Source organism: Lactuca virosa, chromosome 4 (assembly GCF_052849685.1).
Source record: "Lactuca virosa cultivar CGN04683 chromosome 4, Lactuca_virosa_CGN04683_v6, whole genome shotgun sequence".
NCBI lineage: Eukaryota > Viridiplantae > Streptophyta > Magnoliopsida > Asterales > Asteraceae > Lactuca > Lactuca virosa.
The window spans coordinates 154,334,241-154,340,643 of NC_136429.1; the positions used below are offsets into that span (position 1 = coordinate 154,334,241).

At 38.3% G+C, this 6,403-nt stretch overlaps 1 pseudogene; it reads left to right on the forward strand.

Annotated features, from left to right (window-relative positions):
* The first annotated feature begins 765 nt into the window (after positions 1-765).
* Positions 766-2,809, forward strand: LOC145107577 (U-box domain-containing protein 40 pseudogene; annotated as a pseudogene).
* Positions 2,810-6,403: the final 3,594 nt, after the last annotated feature.

Below are 6,403 nucleotides of genomic sequence, written 5' to 3' on the forward strand. Positions count from 1 at the left end.
GATTGAGAAGTTTTATGTTTTGTCATTTGAATTGTATATGTTTAATTAATATTTAAGCATGTTAATTGAACAATAGATCATATTAAATTTTAATTGCCAACAATCCAATTTAGATTTTACATTGTTAGCATATGCTTTTAACAATTTCATAATAACTATAAGTTAGAAAGACAAATGTTTGAGTTTGTATTTTTGCAGGATTATAATGCCACAAAAAAAATATCGTTTATATTAATCCTTTGGATTTTCGTGTGGGTCTTTACCAAAATTAGCAACTAAAAAAGCATGAAAAGAAATACATTATCTCATTGACTAAGATTAAACTTTATATCATCTATTATTTTTTATTCTCTGACCCTAACATCAAACAAACTTTTCATTCTTAAAAAAAAAAAAAAAAAAAAAAAAAAAAAAAAAAAAAAAAAAATTGTGTTTAAAAGTCGAGTAAAAATCATCATTATCATATCTATAAAAAAGTGCTATAATATATTATGAATATATAAAAGGTCAATATCGAAATTCGGAAACATATTCCTTCTATCCCCCCAAAAAAAATTAACATTTTGGTTTCGAGTTGTTTATAAATTAACATATTTGTTGTTTAACAATTACAATATATTAATAAGTTTAAACTATCTAGTAAATCAAATATTAGATTTTTTAAATACTTAAATAACTAAACTTATTAAAACATAGATACAACGATATGCAAACAACAAAGAATGATGGCATTCAATAAAATAAAACACGACACAATTAAGTGAACAAGTTACGCACGTTATGTGTTTGTGGTTTTTAATAAAACAATACCAGAAAAAGAGTTGTCCAGGAGGTTACGATAATGATATCATCGGCAACCAATCCCAAATCTCCCTCACCCTAAAACCCCTTTTTCCTTTATTTTCGCCGGCGATAAGGTCTTCTCTTGAAACTTCAAAGATCCAGCTTTCCACCAACTCTAGATGGGTCCGCAGTTATTTATCATGAATCACACCACATACTTGTTGAATTGGTAAACTGAGAAGAGATGGTGGGCAATGGTAAGCTAGGCCGGTGGAGATTTTCTTTAAGGTCTTCGGCAGCGCCGGCGAAGAAATCGGAGAAGACGAAGCCTCTCGTTGAGTTTATTTGTCCGATTTCTGGTTTATTGATGCTTGAACCGGTTGTGGTTTCCTCTGGCCAGACATTTGAGAAGACATCCGTTGACGTCTGTAAAGACCTTAAGTTTGTTCCAATTCTCGCCGATGGGTCGAGGCCTGATTTTTCAACTGTGATCCCTAATTTAGCTCTTAAGAAGGCGATTCATAGCTGGTGTATGTCGACGGGGGCGGATTTACCTCGGGATGTGGATTATAGCTCCATTGAGGTTTCAGTTCGTAGGATGATGGCTTCTTCAACTCAAAGTGAAGGTGATTCGAGGTTTAGGGATTCGGAGAGGAATTTGCTTAAAGGAATGGCGGAGAAGCCGCCGGTGATTTTGACGCACGCAGCGACGGAATTGAATCCTCGATCTATTCCTCATCATCATCACTTCTACTCCTCGAGTTCAGAAGAATCGGTGCTCGCGAACGTTCCAGATACTCCACCGCTTCCATTCGTGACACGTCCGTCTTGCTATTCATCTTCTCCTTCCGCTTCAACGTCTTCCGAGATCGTCGTTGACGAAACCCCAGACCCTAACTCATCCACCTCCGACGAACAACATTTCGCATCAAAGCTCCAGAGCCCCGACATTTTCGAGCAAGAACAGTGTGTGATTTCGCTGCGGAAAGTCACCAGGACCGATGAAGAACTTAGGGTTTCTCTCTGCACGCCGCGGCTGCTCTCAGCACTCCGCCAGTGTCTCCTTTCGAGGTACGCCACCGTTCAAACTAACGCCGTCGCCGCTCTAGTGAACTTATCGCTAGAGAATGCAAACAAGCTGAAGATTGTCCGGTCGGGGATCGTTCCGCCGTTGATCGACGTGTTGAAGGCTGGAGTTTCCGAGTCTCAGGAACACGCCGCCGGCGCGCTCTTCAGCCTCGCACTGGAGGAAGAGAATAAAACAGCCATCGGCGTCCTAGGTGCGTTGCAGCCGTTGCTTCACGCTCTGCACTCCGACAGCGAGCGAACTCGGAATGACTCGGCTCTAGCTTTATACCATCTCTCTTTGAAACAGAGCAACAGGGTCAAACTCGTGAAACTCGGCGCCGTTTCAACTCTGTTAACAATGCTTGAAACTGGTCTCGCCGGAAGGGTATTACTGGTATTATGCAATTTAGCTGCTTCCAATGAAGGTAAATCATCGTTGCTAGACTCAAATGCAGTCGAATGTTTATTTCGGAAATTGAGAACAGAAAATGTCAACGCCGACGAGTCAACCCGTGAGAACTGTGTGGCGTGTTTGTACTCATTGAGTCATGGAAGTATGAGGTTCAAGGGGTTGGCGAGGGCGGCAAGAGGGGCGGAGGTGCTGCGTGTGGTGGAGGAGAATGGAAGTGAGCGTGCAAGAGAGAAGGCAAAGAGGATGCTGATGATGCTCCGGGAACGGGATGAGGTCGGAGAGAGTGTGGATTGGGATGCTATATTGGAGGGAGGAGTGAGTCAGACTCTGTTCAGAGGAAGTTCAACCGAGTTCTGATCGTTGATGGTTTAGTTAGTGTAGTAGTTTTTGTTAATTTAATTTGATATAAATTGTTTTTGAGTTGTGGTTGGTGGTATGCAATGTTATGTTCGCTTGGGTGGAAGGAAATAATTGTAAATAATAATTTTTGTAACCCTTCTCTTTGTAAAACACTTTGTAAAGCTTTTAGGTGTTTTGCTTTGAAAATGGTATCTAAATGAAGGGTATATTTGACACTCAAAGAGAAAGTAACAAAAATAGTTGTATAAGACCAAAGGAAGTAATCCCATGGTGGGGTGCACGTCAAGCCCCGATGAGTACGGAAACACCAACCAGACCCTATCATTCCTATGGAGTGAGTCCCCTTATTGGAGAACTGTAGGATGTAAATCGATCTGGAACCGGAACCGGACTGAATACCACTAATCGGTTCCATCTGGTTCTGGTTTCGACTTCTGGTTCGGCTTTTTGGTTAAAATGTTATCCCTGAGGCTCGGTGCCCTCTCTCCTCCTGAATCCATTTTGCTGTGATGCGAATCCATTTACGGTTCCATATGAGAATCCATTTTGATTTTGTGGATCCTTATCTTTGTTATTCATATTTGAATCCATTTTGCTTTGTGATCCATATCTTATTAATTGAATCTAGGGATGAGCTTTAGAACCGGACCGGTTCGGAACCGGAACCGGTTTTCCTATATTATAAGAACCGGGAACTGGACCGCCGGTTCTAGCACCGGTTCCGGTCCCGGTTTTCCGGTTATTTTTTAAACTAGAACCGGTTGAAATACTATAGATGATATGTTATCTTCCAGAGCTTGTAAGTGATTCAATACTTAACCAAATTATAACTTTTTACATTCTAAATTGAAGGACAAACACTAAATTACATGATGAAAAAAATCACGTAATTCCGACTTCATATGAGTGAATATTCGCATTTTAAAAACAGGACAGATAAAAAAAATGTTAAAACAGAAAATACGCAACATTGATATGCTGTCTTCCGAGGTCTATAACTGATTCAATATCTAACCAATTTATGTGTTTTTACAGTCTAAAATGAAATACAAACACCAAATTACATGTTGGAAAAAAAAATTAAGTAATTCCAACGTCATATGAATGAGTTATGCACGTTTAAAAAAATGGGACAGATTCGAAAAAACATGCTGAAATAGAAAAAACGCAGCATCGATATTCTTTCTTTCGAGGCATGTGATTGATTCAATATCTAACTAAAACATATGTTTGTACAGTCAAAAATGAATTACAAACTCCAAATTACATTTTAGAAAAAAAATCAAATAATTTCGACTTCATATGAGTGAGTTATGCACATTTTAAAAAACGGGAAAATTGTCAAACCGGTTCCGGTTTTTAGAACCGGGACCGGTTTTCATAAAAATGAAGAACCGGTAACCGGACCTTGTTACCAATTCCGGTTCCGATTCCAATCCGGTTCCGATTCGGTTCCGGCGGTCCTAATGCTCATCCCTAATTGAATCATAATCCATTGTACTTTGTCGGTCCATAGTTAAATCTTCAATCCATGTTTGCTTAAATTTGAATCCATATCTTTACTAATTGTAAGATTAGTTAATATAACCATTAAAAATATTTAAATTAATTATTTACCAACAAGTAAATTGATTATTAATTAAGAATTTATTTATAAATCAATAAAAACAATTATATATTTATTAAAAGATATAAAAAGTAAAGGATGATTATTTCCTTAAGACTAAACGGTGTGGGCAACAGCCGTTTTTCTGACGTGGCGAAAGCCTTAATGCCGTGGTAACGGCACAAACACCGCCCCTCCTCTCCGTTTTTGCGCGTTACAAGCCTCCCGTGGCTTTCCGTTACCACCACAACTTCCTACAACGTCGTTTTCTTCTTTTCTCTTCTAAAAATGTGGAGTGGGTGTTGGTGATTTTAGTGTCACCATGTCATTTTAAGTAACTGGAACTAACATGTGAGCTAAGAGGCTTTATAATTTGTACTCTAATATATGTACGGGGTTGTGCGGAGTGCACGCATGTATAAGATCGAATTAGAAGCCGGTGCGACGACTAGTTGGGGGTCCGGGGTTTCCAAAGGGGCAGAGCCCCTGACTGGGGCCCCAAAACCTCACCGAATTTTGCATATGGGAACATAGTGGAAAAATCAATTTTTTGAGGGTGATTATGGTAAAACTAAAGAAACTTGTTAGTTTTGGTAACCCTAATCCGGTTTATCCTGACTTGCTTCCAAAGCAACTAATGACGGTCCAACCCTAATGAAACTCTAATCTCGTTTAATATATAAACGGTTCTTCCTCTTCAGAAGAAGGTTACGAATTTGAGCTCTCGTTTTCATCAAACTCTCACAGAATCTCTCTAGCAAATTGGCTTACGATTTCTGTGCCTAGAATCGTAAGTGTCCATTTGGATTATCCTAGGCTGAATTTCTTGCAACCCAGGCATAGGGTAAAAATATCAGTTCGGAAAGTGTACTCACGATCCAAGTTGGTATCCAGATCTCCACCACAAACCCTATAATTTCCAATAGTGGACGTTGCCCACTCCGACTAATCTAAGCATAGGCAAAGGAAGAGTAGGGAAAATTGATGTGGTGTTAGTTTTCAAGAGCGTGTGTGGTCTAAATAGGGACTCTCAAATTTTCCACTTTTCTAAAATATAACGGTATATTTCGCAGCCAAACTAGGGACCAAAGCAAAATTATGGACCCTATTGTGATTGTTTTTTTTTTCTTCTAAAAAGTGGTTTATCGTTTTGAGAGTGGTCCAAGGAATTCACATTAATAATCAAAAGAAATTAACTTTCTCTTTGAAATTGACATTTTTTTTATATATAAATGAGAACTTAATCTTTCACGAAATAATTTTCAAGGCTTCAAATATTTTTCTCTTTTAAATAATGAGTTCACTTAACAAGTTATTTTGAGGGTATATGAAGCAGGAGCACTAAAAGATTGAAGGCAAAGTCACAAAGATGAGTTTATAACTTGATGATGATGGTAAATACGGAATCAACATGATAAAATAGAAGTCAGTTTTGATTTGACAACGGTTATGACTAATTCTATGGCCTACATCACGAGATAACCTTGTTGCCCTTACTCAGAAACTCTCTCATTTGTCTCTTTGATTCTCTTTCTCTCATGATTGCTACCCACGACTCATACCTCATTGATTCCAATTCGTTGACAATGTATTTTCCTATCATGTCCAAAATATTATTCCTCCGCCATATATTATACAAATACAAACATACTATGAGAGGCCACAATAGATAGAACAATAATGTGTCACTATAACAAAATACACGAAATATATAGCCTATACATAAATACATCTAACAGCTTCCCGCAGTCGGAACAGGAGTCCGAGAACGGACGTTCAGACTAGATCTGAAGTCAAGAAAGAGAGATGAAGGGATCCATTTCGTGAAAATATCGACATGCTGAGATGATGAAGGGACGTGGACAACACAAATCTGACCCATAACGATCTTTTCCTACACAAAATGAATATAGATCTCTATGTGTTTGGTGCGATGATTGTAACATCCCAAAAATTAAGATAAACTCATTTTTAAATTCATTCCAATCATACGATAATCACATCAAACGGTCGAAATTATATCATAGAAAAATATTATCAGAGTACAAGATCCCAAAATCATGTGATGCGAAAAAACATAGGTGAATGCAGTGCGGTCAGTCGGGCCCTTCCCTTTCGAGCTGGAAGTACCTGAAACATAAACTGAAAACTGTAAGCATAAAGCTTAGTAAGCT